Below are 19,787 nucleotides of genomic sequence, written 5' to 3' on the forward strand. Positions count from 1 at the left end.
GCAGGTGCCCCTTCACTATATATTTTGAAAATATTATTTAGCGGATGACTAGGCTTTATCATATTTTTCTTAAGTTTGCCTTCCTTTTTGAAAGCCAACATTGCTAGCTCTAGGATTCTTGGCAGATCATTTTTTATCACTTTGAATATGTTACCTTCCCATCTGACTTATTTTTTCTTACCAAATTTTCATAGATTTTCATGAGTAGATATTTATTCATGTATTGTTTTCCCTTAGAATCATTTCCAGAGGCTTTAATTTTTGTTGCTGTTACTTTTTAAGTAATTTTCACCAGTTTTATGCAGGACCAGGTCAGCAAGACTTCTCATACTGTCTTGCTAATCAGTCTCCTCTTGTGCTTCTCTTCTTTGCATACAGGACCCTTGGCTGTTGGATGCTTTCAATTTTATATGAAGTGGTTGCTCTTAGAGTTTTTAGCATGAAATACAGTAATCACTCAGAAAGCCCAGTGGAATTCTCTGCAGACACTGGCAAATAAGAATATGCCTCTTTGAGAGTATATAATCATTATTTCATCTTTTCTCAAATATTTTAAATCCCTTCAACAGAAAGATAGTTATAAAGAAAAAGTGCTACTGAACATACCCAAATGTAAGAAAGTATATTTGTGCATTTGTGTATATAATCTATGTGAATTAATTGAAAAAATAGAGAGAGAGAGATGGGGGCAGAGAGAGAGAGAGACAGAGAGAGGTCAAAAAAGAGAGTAGAAGAATGTCTTAAGATGTCTGTCAAATTTCGGTTCTCTTTACCAAGCTGTGTATTTGGACACTAGAAATGAGCAAATCATATTTTCACAAATGGAAGTGAATTTTCAGTTATTTATCTTGGTAAGATAGAGATTTCCCTGAATTGAAAATAAGAGCAGATTAGCTTTATTGCCAGCTCTATCTGGCCCTGTTACTTTGGACAGGTCTCTTAATATTTATCTACTACCTTATGTGTAAAATTACATGAATTACATCTGAATTACGTAACATACAGAGCCATTATAGGACTAAAAGCAATAATGTAAACATACCATTTAAATGCAAACTGTCAAACAGGCCTTGTATTTAAATAGAATTCATAAAAAGAGAAATTGAATCTTCATGGATTCCATATGTATTTACTAAGCAGCCACTATTCTAGGCAGACTAGTTTCAGCCATGAAAAGTCAGTCTTGAGGACTTTATCTTCCATTGGTGGAGGCAAAGACACAAGTAAATATATAAATGCCATACAATTATACATTTACATAGAAAATATACATTTTAATTCTATCTTAAGTTTTAAGTTAAAATGAGAGTGAAAATTCAAATTAACAAAGTTCTGTAGTGATGATTTCTTCATCTTGGAGAAATGCACAGAGAAAGGGGTGCTATCTTAGAAATGTATAGTGAATATTACACTATTCTTGAGGTTCACAGTTTAATTGGGACACTTTTATTTGTGTTTTTCTGATGAAATAATGTGTTTTTTCGTACATACTTCCAGTCTATCTATAATCCACAAATATTAAGTGACAGCAGTGCTAAGACCCTGTGTGGCATGAGCGAAGTGACTTCAGAGCTTGCCTGGAGGAAGCCCTGCCCCACAATGACTGATCAGACGTTAAGCACCTCTCGGAGCAGAGACTCTGATGGAATTCTACTCAAGGAAAATGACCGGTGGCAACCCCGTAAGAAGCTTTTGATAGCAGATGGAGGGCATCTCAAAGATGGTGCACATTTACATGCAGAACCACAAGACAAATACAATTAAGGAGGCGAAACGCAGCAATGGTAATCTCTTTGGATGCTTATATTAGTATCCTAAGCGTAAATATTTATTTATTTACTAAAAATGTTGAGCTCTCAACTATGTGTCCATCATTCTACTTGGGCTCATGATTGGAGACCAGTTGGGCATGGGTTGTGCCTGCAAGTTGCCTACGGTCAGTTAGGGAGAGGCAGCCATGGAAATACATAAGTATTTCTTACTGCTCTACCGCTCAACAGTAGAGCAGTGTAGTATCTTGAGAGGGAGCAATCCCAAAGAAGAAGCTAATTCCTTACAGGAGTATAGTAAAGGCTGTAAAAAATATTCAATGTTGGGGCACCTGGCTGACTCAGTTGGTAGAACATGAGACTTGATCTCAGGGTCGTGAGTTCAAGCCCCACGTTGGGCGTAGGGCCTACTTAAAAAAATATTCAATGTTGAGCTGACTTTTAAGAGAAGAGATGTTCATCTGAGTGATATGATGAGATGGGGGGTGGTGACGGTGGTAGGGGGGTGCAGAAAGTTTTCCAGACAAACTATTAATTCCAGGATTAACACTTTGAGCGTATGTGCACAAATACTTTCATGAAGGTAAAATTTGGGAAACACTTTTACTTTTATGTTTATGAAGCTCCATGAGAATATGTTTTATGATGCTCTATAAAATGTTGCCATTATTATTCTATAATACCGGACTTTTTTTCTCAATCTACAGATATAGAAGAGAGGACTATAATCTTATATCCAGGTATGTCAAATAAGCTTTACTGAATATCTTTTAAAAATGCTTTAAAAACTCAAAGTGAAAATGTATGCACCTTTTAGCACTATTCCTATTATCCAAAGAATTATGGGAAAATAATTCAACCCTATCTAGCCAAGCTATTGGAAGTTATTTGAAATTGCAATTTTCCCTAATCTCAGGATGTTTTGTATTATGCAATGCTAAAATATTATTGAAAGCTATTCTAGCTTAGCATTGGAGGAAAGATGCACAGAATATAAATTCTAACACAAGAGATCTGCCTTGTGTTCCACTAGCTGGAAGAACACAAAAGAAGATATAAAAAGTTATACAACATCTGGAGAATATTTTATTGATATTCTCTGGGTCACCATCAAGCAAACTCCAACACACACTCCAGAAAATCTCAGCTCTGTATATTTCTGAAATACATATAAACTTTAGCAGGACTTGATTCTCACTATTAAAAATAGAGAAACTACACTTGCCCACTTAACCTAAACCTGCTCTTTTTATAGCCAGTTTGTTCAGCAAAGATTGAAGAGTCCTACGTGCACCATGGATCTTGCCATTAGTAAACAGTTCGGAATTAGCCAAATAAAGCTTGCCAAGCTTGCAAAATAACCTGCTATGAAAGTATGAGGGAATAGTTGTAAAACTTTGGGCTATTTCTTTCCCTAAATATATTTTTTAAGAAGTAATCTTCCATATGTAAGAAATTGGATCGAAATAAAATTCTCCATTCACAATTTGCTCAGCTACTAGAAAGGCATGCCTTTCTCCATTCAGAAAAATTCAGCCACACAAATTAAGTGCAGTCCACTTTCCAGTTCCAAAGTATGATGTGCGATAGGAGTAGGGCAGGAAGGAACCATGGAAAATAAAAGGAACTCTGGAGGCTCATGCCCAAAGAAGTTTTCAATCACACTTTAAATTTAAGTGTCTCAAATCAGGATTTAATTTACAGTTTAAGATTTAATAACACAGTCATTGCATGTTAATTAAACAGCAATGGATCATTTACCAACCTGTTTAATGAGGTGTAACAACTATTGCATATAAAACATACCGACATTATTATTACATTGCCATTAAACTTCAATAAATCTGTTTGAATAATTATTGGTATTTAAGTACTATAAAATCTCTAGCATAACTAGGCATACCTATTTATATTCAATAAAACAGGAATTCTGTTGTAGGAATAATTAAATTCCCAGGACCACATTCCTACCTTTGTATGGCAAAAATTCCTATTGGCAACAGTGAGAGTGGGAGCTCCAGTAAATGAAGAATTCAAGAGAAAAGATTTCATCCCACACTGAAGGAACTATCCTCATCATGAGTTTTAGAATCTCGCGTTTCTGTAGGGGCAAAGCTCACCTTTAATTTAATTAATAAATGTAATTGGAAGAGCAGTCCCTCCATTATTCTTTCGCCTAGAGGATCATAAATCCTGACATTACCTCCCTTTTGCTCGCACAGGATAAATTGGAGAGGCCCTGTCTAAGAATGTGACCTGACCTAAGGTGCAGCAAAGCAGTAATTTTCATGTTGGGAGGATTTGGTGAGCTAGCAGGGGGCAGAGGGCTCTGCTGGCTGAAATAAATACAGGTGACAGAGCTTGTTATGTTGCTGGGCTGCCCGCAAGATGAGGAGGGTGTGACGCCAGCAAGAACCGATGTACTCTGAAGAATAAGGTACAAGGCTTACAAGGCTGTGCTGCCAGATGCTATTTCAAAAGGCCTGTGGGTGGAGAGAGCCAAAAAGGGATTTAATAAGATGGTGGGAATGTGGAACTCCAAGTGGGATAATCTTTAGTAGCAATGACCTGAAAAATTTGTGTTACTAGTATCTAAATTGGGGATGATAATTTATAAAAGTAATATCTTCCCCATTTATCCAGAATTAAAAACAAAACAACACGAGGGCACCTGGGTGCCTCAGTCAGTTAGGCATCTGCCTTTGGCTTGGGTCATGATCCCAGGGTCCTGGGATCGAGGCCTGCATCAGGCTCCCTGCTCAGTGGGGAGGCTGCTTCTCCCTCTCCCTCTGCTTCTCCCCCTGCTTGTGCTCTCTTGCTCTCTGTCAAATAAATACAAATCTTAAAAAAAAAAAACCACCCACACACACACAACCCATAACAACAACAGCAAAAACTTGCTGTCATAGTCTAGAAAATAAATAGATTAGTGTGGTATCCAGTTTGAGGGTGACATTTATGGAAAGCAGACAGTCCATACTAAAGATAGAGACAGGATTAGTAATTCGGTTGAAACTGGATATTGGAGCTAAATGCCATAAGGGTAAATATAAACACCTAAATTATACCATCAGTTGTGGATTGGGAGTTCTGACCCTTTTATGTACATTTTAAGGGCAAGATGGCTTTGTGAAGCCTGAAGGCTTCTGGAACCCTTAATCTGACAGTCGAGTAACACACATAGTTATTAATATGAGCAAAGATCAACAAGGGTAAGGCATAAATTCTCGTATCAAGTTATATATATATATATATATATAAATTTTTTTTAAAGATTTTAATTATTTGAGAGAGAGAGAGACAGAGAGCACAGTTGCGGAGGAGAGGGAGAAGCAGGCCCCCCTCTGAGCGGGGAGCCCTACTGAGCCACCCAGATGCCCCAGAGAGGCATATATTACACAAATAAAATAACAAAGAAAGAAAAGAAAAGGGCAGAGTCAGTAGAAAGATAAGTGATTGGGAGGAGTTGGGGGGAGGATGGGATGGATAAGGAGAGCACAGAAGATTTTCAGGGCAGTGAAATTATTCTGTATGATACATGGTAGATAGATGGCATTATACGTTTGTCCAGACCCTACACAATGTACAGCACTAAAGTGAATCCTAATGTAAACTCTAACTTTGGGTAATAATGACATGTCTGTGTAGATATATCAGTTGTGAATGTACCTACCCTTCCGGCTGATGGTGAGGGAGTCTGTGCATGTGTGGGGGAGGTGATATGTGGGCTCTATCTGTACCTGCTGTTCAGTTTTGCTGAGAATCTAAAAGTGCTCTAAAAATAAAATCTTTTAGAAAAAGATCAGAATCTATTTAAGTGCTAATTATGTCCAATAGAAATTTCATGGAGAGAAATTTTGAAAAATGGCAAAACCAGTGAAGGCTGGAAAGGCTTCAGAGTGTAGAAATTTGAATTCTGCCATAAGGAGCAGAAGTTGAGTAAGAAGAGGTGAGCAGACTAGGTACTTTAAGACAGAGAAAGCTGGAGAGGCTGTAAGATGATGTGGGGAAACAGGTCTTCATGGAACAGAAAATTATACCAATTAGAAAATGGGGTATTGTTTTAAACAGATAAAAAATTCTAAATGTTCTGATTTGAATAAATACAATGGGTTTATTATTAAATATCTTGGGGTTTTTTTTAACAAAAAAGAGTTTAGAATTGCTATTAAAAGAAACATTAGGCCACTAATGGATTTTGAGACAAGAAACTTCATGCCAATAAATGGCGTCGCATTTTCATCATTGTTCTTTATCAAAGTGTGGGTTATGATTCATGGAGGCTCCAACAACAATGTGAGTAAATTATTTTATCATCCTCACTTCCTTTGTATGGCTCGTTAGTTTCTGCAAACAGGTCAATATATGTCTTACCTCCGACTTGCTTATGTCGATTCCCTGTCATAGAATGTCCTTGCTACTTTGCAAAATTCACAATGACTTACTTGTCATTCAAAAACAGTTGTGTGCGGTCTTCTTTGGGGATCTCTTGATGCTTTACCAGTTCCTTGGTAGAATGGACAACTCCTCTTTTAAGCTTCCTAGAATCCGGCACTTAGTACTCTCATGGCACCTGCAAGTGCTATTACATGCCACTGTTTACACTCTCGTTCTCTGTTTTGGCTACAGACCTTTGGTGATACATCCATATTTTACTAATCTACTATTATTTTTTTTAATTCTTTCCAGCTTTATTGAGATGTAATTGACATATAATGTTATATAAGTTTAAGTTATGCAACTGAGTTGATTTGATATATATTGCAAAATAATCACCACCATAGCATTAGCTAACAGCTGTATCATGTTACATAATCATCATTTCTTTTTTGTGTTGAGAACATTTAAAATCTACCCTCTTAACAACCTTCAAGTATATAATACATATTACTATGCTGTACATTAGAACCTTAGAACTTATTTATCTTATAACTGGAAGTTTGTACTCTTTGATTAACATCTCCCTATTTCCCCAGCACCCCAGCTCCTGGTAACCACCATTCTAGTCTCTGTTTCTATGAGTTTGACTTTTTTTATATTCTACCTATAAGTGATATCATGCAATACTTGTCTTTCTGTCTGTCGATTTTACTTAGCATAAGGCTCTCAAGGTCCATCCACATTGTTGCAAATGACAGAGTGTCCTTTCATATGACTAAATAATATTCCCTTTTATACACATATCAAATCTTCTATGCCCATTCATCCATTGATGGACACTTAGGTTGTTCCATATCTTGGCTATTGTGAATAATGCTGCAATGAATATAATGAGTATAAGGGCACAGCTATCATCTCAGACCTTACACCTGTTAGGATGACTATCATCAAAAAAGCAAGAGATAATTAATGAGTGTTAGTATCAATGTGGAGAAAAGGGACCCTTTTGCATTGTTGGAGGGAGTATAAGTTGGTGTAGCCACCACGGAAAACAGTACGGAGTTTCCTCAAAAACTTAAAAACAAATCTACCCCCTTGGGGCGCCTGGGTGGCACAGCGGTTAAGCGTCTGCCTTCGGCTCAGGGCGTGATCCCGGCGTTACGGGATCAAGTCCCACATCAGGCTCTGCTATGAGCCTGCTTCTTCCTCTCCCACTCCCCCTACTTGTGTTCCCTCTCTCGCTGGCTGTCTCTATCTCTGTCGAATAAATAAATAAAATCTTTAAAAAAAAAAAAAAAACAAAAAAAACAAATCTACCCTATGATCCACCAATCCCAGTTTGGGTTATATATCCAAAGAAAATGAAAACAGGATCTACTATTATATTTTTAATCCTTTTTTGGGGGGGAGGGGAAGAGGGAGAGAGAGAATCTAAAGCGTGCTCCACGCCCAGCATGAAGCCCCATGTGGGGCTTGATCTCACGACCCTGAGATCATGACCTAAACTGAAATCAAGAGTCAGATGCCCAGCTGACTGAGCCACCTAGGTGCCCCAATTTTTAATTTTTTAATTCAATCTTTAGATGCACAGAAGTTGGTTAATCATAATCCTTGGTTTGTGATACACTTTCATCATCTCATTCATCTTCCAGTCCTGAGTCTTTAACATGAGAACCAGAATATAATACATAGAGAGTATATTCAATGAATTTACGCTTTCAGAAAGAATGCATACTGTGTCAGGTAGAATTTTAAGATGGCTTTTATGACCTTTGCTCACTAGTGTTACTCCCATGAAGATTTATTTTTTTTACTCCAAAGGGAATTATCTTGGTCGTGCTAATCTAATCACCTGGTCCATTTAGAGGTAGAACGTCCTCCTGCTGGTGGCAGGAGAGGAAGTCAGGAAGATTCCAAGAGTGAAAAGGACTGGGATGCTCTGTTTCTGGTTTGAAGATGAAGGAAAGCACATAAGAAGGAATATAAATGGTCTCTGGGAGAAGAGAGAGGTCCACAGTTGGCAGCCAGCAAGGCAATGGGGACCTCAGATGTATACTATGTATACTATGAGGATGTCTGTCAAAAACCTGAATGAGCTTGGACATGAATTATTCTCCAGAGCCTAGTATCAGAGCCCAACTTGGAAGACATCTCAATTTCAGCCATGTAAGAACCTCAGCAGAGAAGCCAGCCAATCTCACGCAGCTTTCTGAGCTGTCAAACTCTGAGAGAGTGACTGGGTATTTTTTTAAAGCTGCTATGTTTGTGGTAATTTGTTATACAGCAATAGAAAATTAATATGCACAATCACCTTTTCCTTTTATTTTTGTAACAATGTCATAAGTAATGTATTATGAGCCTACTACTAATAAATTTGATATAAATAAACAGGACAGCTATTAATCTAGCCTATGAAGAGCTGGCTTTTCCATGACTGTAGGAATTAATTTCTAATTTGTGGAAAGTGCCAAATGTCAAATTAGTTATATTCTTGCTCCAAGTGTGGTATTAGCAGAGAGCATTTTTATCCTGGTTCACGCTGGACTATTTCTGTCCTTCTGAAATAGGAGACACTTCTTTCCTAACAGGGAATGGAATTATCAGTACTGACACGTGCCAAGCTAGAGGAACAAGTCAGGACAGAGGGTCTTCCGTAGCACGCATCGGAAGTCAGATCAGATGTGGGTCACCAAAATAAGGTTTTTAAGAAAATGCTTTGATCTGTCTTTCCCAGATATCCCCAAAAGGCAATTGTATTAAGCTCAATGTTTGCATTAAGCCTAGTTAGAACAGGCAATTGAAATAATATCTGTTAAGAGTTTGGGAATATAGGAATCACAGCAGTGTCTAACTAAATGAATAGAGAAGAAGAAAACAGGAATTTTAAAGATGGGACTTATTACAGGGCAGAACAATGGGAGAGATGGATAGTCACATTGTGCACAGTTTTCTTATCTGTTTTGAAGAGATATGGCCCACCATGCACAGGGGGCAGTAGGCATTGAGCCATCAAGTATCTTAAGTACTAGAAAGGTTGTTGGGGAGCATGCCATCTGCCTCAGAGAGGTCAGCCCAAGACACTCTTAGATGATATAGGGCCCGGGCATGAAAGCAAACCCTGAAGTAGGGAAACACTCCCTCAGCCACAATAATGCCGATATTATTTTTACACACACACACACAACACACGCTCTGCAGAGTGGCATAAGGGAAGAGAGAGAGAGAAACTAGGAATGCTAATTAGAGTCAGTGACTTTCCTCATGTAAGAAATTAGTGTTTTCAAAAATACATACATACATAATAAAAAAAGAAGTGTGTGTTTTCTTTGGAAGAAAATGCGTACTTATACTGCGTAGAGGTGTTGGTCTAGTGAACTTAGGAAGAAAGGAGTCCTGGTTATGCTTGGTGGATCAAAATAACTGGATAAAATTACCTGGATTTTGAGCCGTCATTCCCTATTTCACAAGACCAGAATCCAGCCCTTTCCCAGGCAGAACTAGTAGTCATCTTGGTTTAGAAAAAGCCCTATTAAAATCTGGCTAAAGCAAAGACAGCTAAATGTACAAAATAAAAAGTACAAGAATGTCAAGACTCCTCTCTCATGTGGGGTGAACTGATGTTTCACAAAGGAGGAGGGTGAGGACAGGGAATCAGAGAAGGTGGGAGTATTACCTTCAGGAGGAATTATGAGATAATTCAAATGTCGTTCATGATGATTGTAGCAAGTATGTGCTTTGAAGAGCTACTCTGCTCTAAACACATCTGAATGGCAGGTAGCATTCACAAAGAGAAAACTTAACAACCAAAGCCAGGCTTAAAAAGATTTATATTTCCAAGGACAAGAAACCCAAAGAGATGAATGGAGCTGCAGAGAGTGGCAGCTGGGAGTCAAGCTCTTGAGTAACAGGAATGAAAATTGCTAAATGGTGATGGAAACTAGTTTCCACTAAACTATACAGGTACTCTGTGCAAATTAGAAAAAGTTTCTCTCCTTAGATGTAAGTTTGGTTAGGGTTGGGGGTGGGGGGTTGGTAGGATATTTTACAAGTGAAAAAAAGTGATGAGTCCTGAGTAGTTACAAAGCTTGTGGTGTTTGTTCCAAATGCAAAATACGGGATCATGTAGCATGTTCGCAGGGGCCCCGGCTGGGAAATGCACACAGCACCCGTCTTGGGGTGGAGGTTCATGTGGGAACACAGGCTTAATGAGTGAGAGGACAAAGACACAGCATGTTTATCAGGACCTGAGCAAAGCTGCCTGCTGCCTCTGGACCAGTATTTCAATATTCCTAATATCAGCATGGAGGCAGGAACCACAACCTGTTATTATCAGACTTAGTTTCACATGGGAGACCCAGAGGCAACATCCAAACAGCCGCAAAATCCTAGACAAGGAGCAGTAAACCAAAGGGAGAAAGTAATCAAAAGTGAAAACAATAGATCTTCTATACAAATTAATAAACTATATTGGTAAACTTAATAAATTATTGACAGTAAAAATATATATATACATAAAGACTATTGTGTGTGGTTTAAAATAAAGGTAAAGTTAAAAATCGAGCCAGGAATACCACAATTAGGGAGGAGTGCAGTAGTTACTTAATGCTTGCTAAGTTTCCTGTGGGCCGAAAACTTAAGGACAACCATTGGAAAAGTTGTAATCTGAAGCTTCCCAACTAGCAGAGGAAAAGAAAAGGAAAATAGAAGACCTTGTCTGTTTAAGCATTGACGAAGTGAAGGATGGAAAGGATGGGAGGATAGTGAATGATAGGATCATATTTCAATCAATTTCAATCAGTGTCTAAGAGGTTATGCAGTGCTAGAATATGACCCTCAGATCTCAATAGCTTATACATTAAAGGTGTGCTTTTTTGCTCCCACTAAATGTGTACTGTAGGTCCCCTTAGCTTGGCTGCACACAGACTTCACTCTGTGAGTCAGGCTGGTGGACGAGCTTCCATCTGGGCATCTCTAGTCTTGGGGAAGGATAGGGAAAGATGAGGGAAGGATGGGAAAGAATAGGGAAGGATGAGCTCAGAGCAAATCACAATCTGGCCCACGGTGCTTTTGCTCAGAGTTGACAGGAGTTACTTTCACTCACATTTCACTGGGCAAATCAAGTCATTTGGTAAAAGTGACATTAGTAGAACTAGAAAGTATAATCTTGCAGGGAGGGGTGCCTTGGTGAAGGGCATGCAGGAAAAGGCAGCAGTGATTTAAAAATGATTATACTGGTCAAGCAAAAGCGAACAATAGGACATTGTAAATGAGATAAAATATATTGATAAACACAATGAAACCAAACAGCTGAAAATAATCTATTGAAAGACAGGGTTTAAAACTTTTGTTAAACTAGTGAAATAATAGGCTGCTTTAAACATTCCTAAGACAAAAGCAGATAGAAAGTCTAAAAATAAGTTAATCGAAAAATATATGCCAAGAAATTACCAAATGAAAGCTGCTCTGGTAGAATAATGATAGATAAAAAAATTGAAGTCAACAAAGCTTTAGTAGAAATAGGGTCACGAAAGAAACTATTCACCAACTTTTTGCATCTAAGAGACAGCTTCAAAAATATAAATTAAAAAAAAAGCAATAAGTAGGAACCAACAAAATCTGCAAACATAGGAGATTTCAATTTATCTCTCTAGGAAGCTGAAGACTGCAACAAAATTTGGTAAAAGTAGTAAATTTAAGAGTAAAATTTAAAAAGTTTTCCTACACACACAAAGATAGATACATGATGAGAGAGATAGACGGTTCTAACAAGGTTTATGTAATCCTCCATCTAACCAATTAGATTATATGTTCAATTAAAGGATACATTACATTTGCAGACACCACCCTCAAACTAAATCAAAGAGTAAATTCAAATAAATTTCAAAGAATATTATAACAATATATTATGGTCTGATCTCAATGCAATTAAATTTAGAGAAATAAATGTTAAAAGATTATAAATCTATCTATACCAATAAATAAGTAGATAAATTATATATATTTAGAATTTGGTGTAAGTAAAATAATTACATAGCAGAAGGAGAAAGGTGAGTAAAGTTATCCTTTAGGGCCAGATATCTAAAGAGAAAATTTATAAAAAAGGACAAAGTTTTCAAAAACGAGATCTCTTTTCACATGTATTAGTTTGCCAAAGAGCCTACAGAACCAAATGTTAGAGAGTCATTACCCGTTGGAAAAGGGAGCCCTCATACACAGATAATGGGACTGTAATGCAGTACCACCACTTTGGAGAACAAATGGAACCATCCCCAGTAAAGCTGAAGGTGTACACACCGGGAGATCTGGATAGATAGCCCTCAGAAGGTCTCTACACAAGTGCCCAGGACATGTCTTAAAGAATGTTCTTTTTAGTATTTAAAATAGTAAAAAAAAAAAAAAAAAAAAAATCGCAAAAGCCAAGATGTCTCCTAAGGAATTCATAGGTACTATAAAATGCTCATGAAATGCAACTCTAATCAGTAGTTGAAATTAATGAAATAGAGCTGCATGAATCAACTGTGGAAACTATGAAACAATGTGCAATGAAAATAAGTTGTGGAATGATAACCACTACAGTATGGAAACATTTATAAAAAATGTTTAAAACATGCAAGCAGTCTTGTTGAGTGTACATAAGCATTCGTGGATTACAGCACAACAAATAAGAATAGCAGTTACATTTTTCAGGACTAGGCTGGGGAATGTGCTTAGGAAATTATACTCGGAGGGTTGGAACTGTATTTCTTAGACCTTATTTCTCAAAAAACAACAAAAACAACACAAACAAAGACCAAACAAACATAAAATGAAAATATTGAAGCAAATATAGCAACATTATTATTATATATATTATATAATTTTATTATTAACCTGAAAATTATTAACCTGAAAAAAAAAAGGATTTATTAACCTGGATGGAGGGTATATAGTTGTCATCTTAGTCTCTTGGATTTTCTATAGGAATGAAATGTTTTATGATTAAGGTGAAAAGAAATCTAAAGCAGCTGATTCTGGATCACCTGCTAGACCGTGCAGCCATATTAGCATATATATATATGCTATACCAGAAACTATCAGTAAACATACCAGATAAGAATTACCAGTAAGCTATCAATTAAACATACCAGAAACTATCAATAAACATGTCAGATAAGAACTTAAACACTGTGCAAAGATATAATGTATCATGCTGTTTGCTAAGATTATATCTTCACCTTAAGTTCTGTAACTCATTTATGTATTCATTATAAAGAATAATAATTTAATGGGATTCTCTGACCATGTTAAAAATGTGTATTTGAATACGTGAAAATATTTCTTAGCATCAAAAGTGTTTTGAAATATATATATTTTAGTTTTAGCCTACATCTTTCAACTGGAAACTCAGTTTGTTTTATCTATTTCCATAATAAAAGTAATATTTAAGTGAAATCATAAGAAATATTGAACATATATACTGTCTCTCATGATAATATGCTCATAAATGCAAATAAACGGCAGAAAACTTGAGTTTAGTTTTAAAAAAGTATTTTTGTAGAAAATCTTAACACTTGCACTTTGAATTTAAATAAAGAGCCTTCTTTTAAGACGGTTTCACTTTGTGGACTGTCTGGAAAAAATGATTTCCAACAATATACAGTTGGGTACGGAGGACAATAAAGATAGTGGAGACAGATGCACATATTCTGTGTGAAAATGTGTGGGACGGTAAGCATTTTCAGTCTCCTCATTATAAGTAACTGCTTGAAACGTGTGTTTGGACAGTGCTTTAGAGTGTTGTGAACGGAGGGCAGATGGAAGTAAGTGGCTGAAATTCTTTAATATTCCCATCTTGCAGAGCGTCGACCCTTGGAAAGCTAGTACTTCCTGCATTTTCTTCCGGCTCTGCTATTACCCAGGTGGACGTTAGTATTCAACACTTGCTCTTCTGCTGCTGCAATGCTTACCCTTAGAAATTCCTGGGTTTATCATCATTTATTAATTGCTTAATCAATAAACTCTGTAAATGGTAACCATAATTATCCCAGAAGGTCACTGAAATAAAGGAGAGTAAGGTCCCAGGGCGATGAGGCCCAGGCTCAAATCCATTTATCTGAAGCTACATGACAAGATGCTATTTTTTATTTCTGCCTTGAATTTCAAATTAACAGTCCGCTGAAAAGATTCTGTTGAAGAATGAATCCATAATAAAGGGATTTACTTCTTTTCCCTTGGAGTTGTTTCTTTGCTGCCATTGTTATTGATTAATGGGATATGTATACCTTAAGGGAACACTGCTACTCTTTGACTATCTTCTCTCCAGAGTATGTTAGGATCATGTTAATGTCTTGCATTTCTCAATGCTGGAGAGTCAATCAAGTGTTTTAGAAACTCTGTGTTTTATACGGAGAAAGTCAAGAAAGCAGAGTAAAAAACAATGATACAGAGTGTTCTCATTTTTGGAAAAAGAACTCTATGTATTCTGTTTTTTTGCCCTGATTCTGGCTTTCTGACTATAAAAAATATAGTTTCTGATACAATTTGTTTCTGAATGCTGAAAAATGCGACATATAAATAGATAAATAGATTAATAGATGATAGAGATAGACATCCAAATATATTGCTTATATTCTAACAGTATACAAAGTCATTCTGCATTTTCATCATACTTCGTTTGTGCTGTTTTATTTTGTTCATTTTTAGTTAGCTTTTTTGATGTCATTTACATACAATATATGAATTTCAGTGTACATTTCTATGAGTTTTGTCATCTCTTGTAATCTGAGTTACCATGTTATAGAGCTACGCTATTCAATACAGTAGCAACCAGACACATGTGGTGTTTGAGCACTGGAAACCAGAGAGCAACATAGAGAATAACATTCTGGATCAATCAGGTTATATAGAATATATGTTGTAATCAAGTTTAATTATACTTTTTTCTTACTAACTTTTTAAATATGGCTCCTGGAATTTTAAAAATTACATACGTGGCTTGTATTTTATTTCCATAATATAGGATAGGTACAGAACATTTTAATCAACATAAAAAATTTCCTCACCTCCCCTTTCATTGAACCCTCCCACCCCATTCTCACTCCCTGACAACCACAACTCTATGTCTGTTTCTAGTTTTGAGTTTTCTGCAATTTTATGTAAGCAGGTGTGTATGTATGTAGTCTTGTAAGTATATGTAAGCAGCTCTGTGTAGATGTGGTCCTTATAAGCATGTTATGTAGTCTGTGTTTGACTCTTTTACTTTGTAGAATGCTTGGATGATAGATTCATATTGCTGTATCAGTAATTCATTCTTTTTTAATACTGACTAGTACTCCTTGCTAGTATTCATTTTTATTGCTTAGTAGTACTTAGTAGTATGGACACATCTCCATCTGTTTATCCATTCACAAGTTAAGATCTTTGACTTTGGGCCATGGTGAACAAAGCTGCTATGGACATTTGAGTAAAAGTCTGTGTGGCTATATATCTTCATTTAGTTTGAATGAATACGTAGGAATGAAGCAGATAAGTCATACTTTCAAAGATTAAGAAATAGTCAAATAATTTTCCTATGTTTCTGTACCGTTGTACCTTCCAACAACAACGTATGAGAGTTCTAGTGGCTCCCCACCATTGTCTACATATGCTGTCGTCAGTCTTTTCAGTTTTATAAGTTCTAGTGAATGTGTAAGAATATCTCAGTGTGAAATTAATTTTCATTTCCCAAATGAGAAATAAGCTTCTTCTCATGTGATCATTTGAAATTTATGTATCTTGTTCCTGGAATCAATATTTTTTGTTCATTTTTTAAGAGCTAGAAAACATTTAGGGGCACCTGTGGCTCAGTTGGTTAAGCATTCAACTCTGATTTCACCTCAGATCATGATCTCAGGGTCCAGAGATCAAGCCCCACGTAGGGCTCTGCGCTCAGCGGGGGTCTGCTTTCCTTCCTGCCTGCCCCCCACCCCCCTGCTGTCACACACTCTCTCTGTTTCTCTAAAATAAATAAATAGATCTTAAAAAAAAGAATTAGAAATTTTTTTATCGAGAAAAAGTCCTTTATCAGCCATATTTTGTAAATATTTTCTATCATCTGACTTGCCTGTTTGTTTTCCTAACATTAAAGTTTTGATTTTCGTGAATTTCAGTCTATCTTTTTTAAAAGTTTGTGGCTTATAATTTTATTTTTTTAAGAAAACAAATATTTTCTCCTATGACTTCATCAATAACTTTTACGTTTGGACATAATATACTTCTGAAAAACCCATCAATTGTGTATATGTGGGTCAATTTCTAAATCATCTTTGATTGTAGTTTCAATCACTTTTTTCTAAATGAAGTGACTGAGATTTACTTAATAGTTATGAAACTCTCAGGCCCTAAGAATATTAGCTGTATTATTTACCCCCAAAACCTCAAGTTGATTTTATGTCTTACTTTCAAAAACTATGTGACATTTTTTTTTTCCTGTGGGGAAGGCAATGGAGCAAAAAGTGGACCAGGAATGAGGGTTAGGTTAGCCAAGGAAATGTGGATGCTAAATGTCTTGAAAGCTATGATGACATTGCCAAAAAGAGCTCATGAACCAGAAATAGAAGTCTGGCTGATCATTCAGGAGAACAAATGTACAAGGCTGAATGAGGGTACTTAAGCAGAAGTTCAGGAAAAATAAATAAAGGATTAACAGGGGTAAATAACCTAGTCCAAGAAATCGGTTTAAAATTACTGCTTTTAAAAATTATAGAAACGTCAATAGCTAAAACTTTTGAAATATATCCATTTAAGAAGAGAAAGATGACATGTAACCCTGAAAAAATGCAAATGGCTAGTTGAAGTAGTTTTTAGATGCCATCTTGATGGAGATGTGTTTATCCGGACTGAACCTTTAACTATGAACCAGTCAATGCAAATTGGAGACTAGTGTTACTATAAATATTTAAATGGTATCTGCTTTCCAAGACAGAATGAACAATTTACATCGCGGCATTATGGTCATTTTTTACTTAGGAAGCGCATGAAATGAAAGGGCACATTTTAGGAGGAAAGCAAAATCACATCCCAGTGCAATGTCTGCTGCTGTCCTGCGATGCGTTTTACACGGACATTTCCTGCGGTTACTTGTACCCCCCCGTGCTGAAGTACGAGCACATTTTATTGCTTTCCCCTTCCCGTGGTGCACTTCATCTCCAGATTTTCACTCTGCTTTAATTACTTCTTGGAAAAGATTCAATACCATAGAAGCTTATTTCATAATTTTAGGATTATAGAGTACTACAGGAAAGCTATTCTGTACAGCAGGACATTTGAGGTTCTCGAATTTATGTTTCTTCCAAAATTGCACCATTAAATGCAGAAAAATAGCTAAGGTATAAGGCTTAATGCTGTTCATTCAAGAGGTGCTTAACAAATACTTGTGGAGTTGAATATTCTACTGAAGGCAATACTCAGGGTTAGGAGAAGAGAGTTGGATTTCAATTGCAGTTCTAAATGGATGGGGGACTTGAAAAAAGTTAGTCTGCACCATCATTTTCTTGCCTCCAATATGAAGAAGCTGACCTTCTTTAAAGTCTTTGAGATTTTTTTTAACCACTGTAGGGATCCAAGAGTCTGCGCTCTACATGTCTAAACAGTGTTATGTGTCTGGAGGTGTCCCTTTAAGTAGACAGGACAGGTTGCTCATCCCAATCATACCCACAAGGACTATTCTCCCTTAGATATTTTCAGAAGTCGTTGAAGGTCACTTCTTTGCAGTCCGCGGTCTTCCCCCTTGCCTGTTCTGTCTCTCGGAATTATAGATGTCCATGTTGAGGTACTAGGGCCATTGTGTGTTTGACCTAAAAGATACTGGTGACATTTCTGATAGTTGACTGAGCTCCCACTTTTGGGTCTCCTGAGCTCACTACTCCCAATGGTCTGTGGAGATTTTTGCGAAGCAGTTATTTTAGCATTTCTCACTTTGCTAATTTCTTTTAATATTTTTCAGATATAAGTTTCTTCTTCATGGGATTCAGTAAATCTTTGTGAAGGTGATCAGAAGGCATCCTGAGTGACAAACCCATTCTCAGAATCCTCTTCTACGGCACCAGAAGAATCCGACTCTCAGACCTAAACAACCGCGAAGGGTCCGCACCTCTAGTTTCCCAGATGTCCACGTGTGTCTCTATCCTAGGGTGAGCAGAGCTTACACTCGAGTTAGGTGCTCAGCTAAATAAAGAGAAGCTCAGAGCAAATAGGGCCTTTTTATTTTGTGAAATGTACCTCCCAGATAATTTTCAAAGTGCATCTCGGTTTGACAGGATGGGTGATAATTAGCAACAACCAAACTATTTTCATTCTTTGAGTCACATCAGGTATGACCTTTCAGTTTATGGCTTCTCACTGGCCTTTTCAACTGCAGAAACTTATATATAATGTGATCTTTGCAGCTTCAAAGACAGGCGCTCTCCCAGGAATGAGAATAGGTGGTAGCAGCTGCTTTGTCATTCATGGTGGTAGCCTTGCTACAAATCAAGGGTAACTGGCATGGAATGAAAATGTGAGCGGCCAAAACCTGTCCCAGTCTTGAAAATATATGCAAATCCACATGATAAGCGCTAACGTCTTACAAGTGGTTGTTTTAAAAATGATAATAATTGTTTTCTATTGCTGAATAATGGCTCTTAATCAAAAGTGCCAGATGTACGATGAACCCTTCAAAGGTGAGCTTTTGATTGACATAAAGAGGTTTTCTTGTGTGTTCTAACTGAAGTGTGCTGAATTGGATATTTAAAAATTTTTTATCATAATAATTACCCATTAATAAGTTTATTGATTTCTTTTTTTTTTAAGACTTTATTTATTTGTCAGAGAGAGGGAGAGAGAAAGAGAGAGGGAGCACAAGCAGGGGAAGAGGCAGGCAGAGGGAGAAGCAGGCTCCCGGCTGAGCAAGAAGCCTGATGCAGGACTCGATTCCAGGACCCTGGAATCATGACCTGAGCCTAAGGCAGACGCTTAACTTCCTGAGCCATCCAGTCATCCCAGTTTCTTTCACCTAATTGCCACACCTTATTTCTGTATTTATTATATGATTTTGAGTATTTGGCCTGGTGAAATTTTCACATTAATATATTAGCCCCAGTGAAAAGAACTCAAATTTGTTTATCTTCACCTTCTGGAAAACTAATTAATATTCAAAAAATATAATTACTGTACTTCATGTTGCAAGGAGATATATTGAGAAAAGCAGAAACGTGGAGATTCTAGTTAGTAAATTTAACTCTACAAGACTATAAAAGACATTATGTTCTTTATAAGGCAAACCTAAAATAATTATATTCTGGCTCATTAATAAATATCTACAAAAGTGAATTTTAAGAAGGCTGTTTGGGGGGGACGTGGGTGTTTCAGATGGTTAAGCGACTGCCTTCAGCTCAGGTCATGATCCCAGGGTCCTGGGATCGAGCCCTGTATCAGGCTCCCTGATTCTTCCTCTTGCTCTGCTTCTCCTTCTGCCTCTGCTCTTGCACTCTCTCTCTCAAATAAATAAATAAAATCTTTAAAAAAATAAAAAATAAAAAGGCTTTTTGGAAATTTATATACGCCTAAATAAATGTGGATAAACAATTAGTACAAAAGCCTTCCCTTATACAGTGTTTATTTTTCCCTTCAAAAATGGGGAAT

The 19,787-nt window shown here is 36.8% G+C and overlaps 1 long non-coding RNA gene across 1 annotated transcript; it reads left to right on the forward strand.

The window, feature by feature from the left end:
• The first annotated feature begins 1,497 nt into the window (after positions 1-1,497).
• LOC123799073 (uncharacterized) lies at positions 1,498-18,715 on the forward strand. Its single transcript, XR_006781493.2, has 3 exons — positions 1,498-1,784; positions 2,477-2,509; positions 18,112-18,715. It is a non-coding gene; the product is annotated as an uncharacterized LOC123799073 (long non-coding RNA).
• Positions 18,716-19,787: the final 1,072 nt, after the last annotated feature.

The sequence above is a fragment of the Ursus americanus genome, chromosome 26, assembly GCF_024610735.1.
Source record: "Ursus americanus isolate L20-20 chromosome 26, mUrsAme1.1.p, whole genome shotgun sequence".
Classification (NCBI taxonomy): domain Eukaryota; kingdom Metazoa; phylum Chordata; class Mammalia; order Carnivora; family Ursidae; genus Ursus; species Ursus americanus.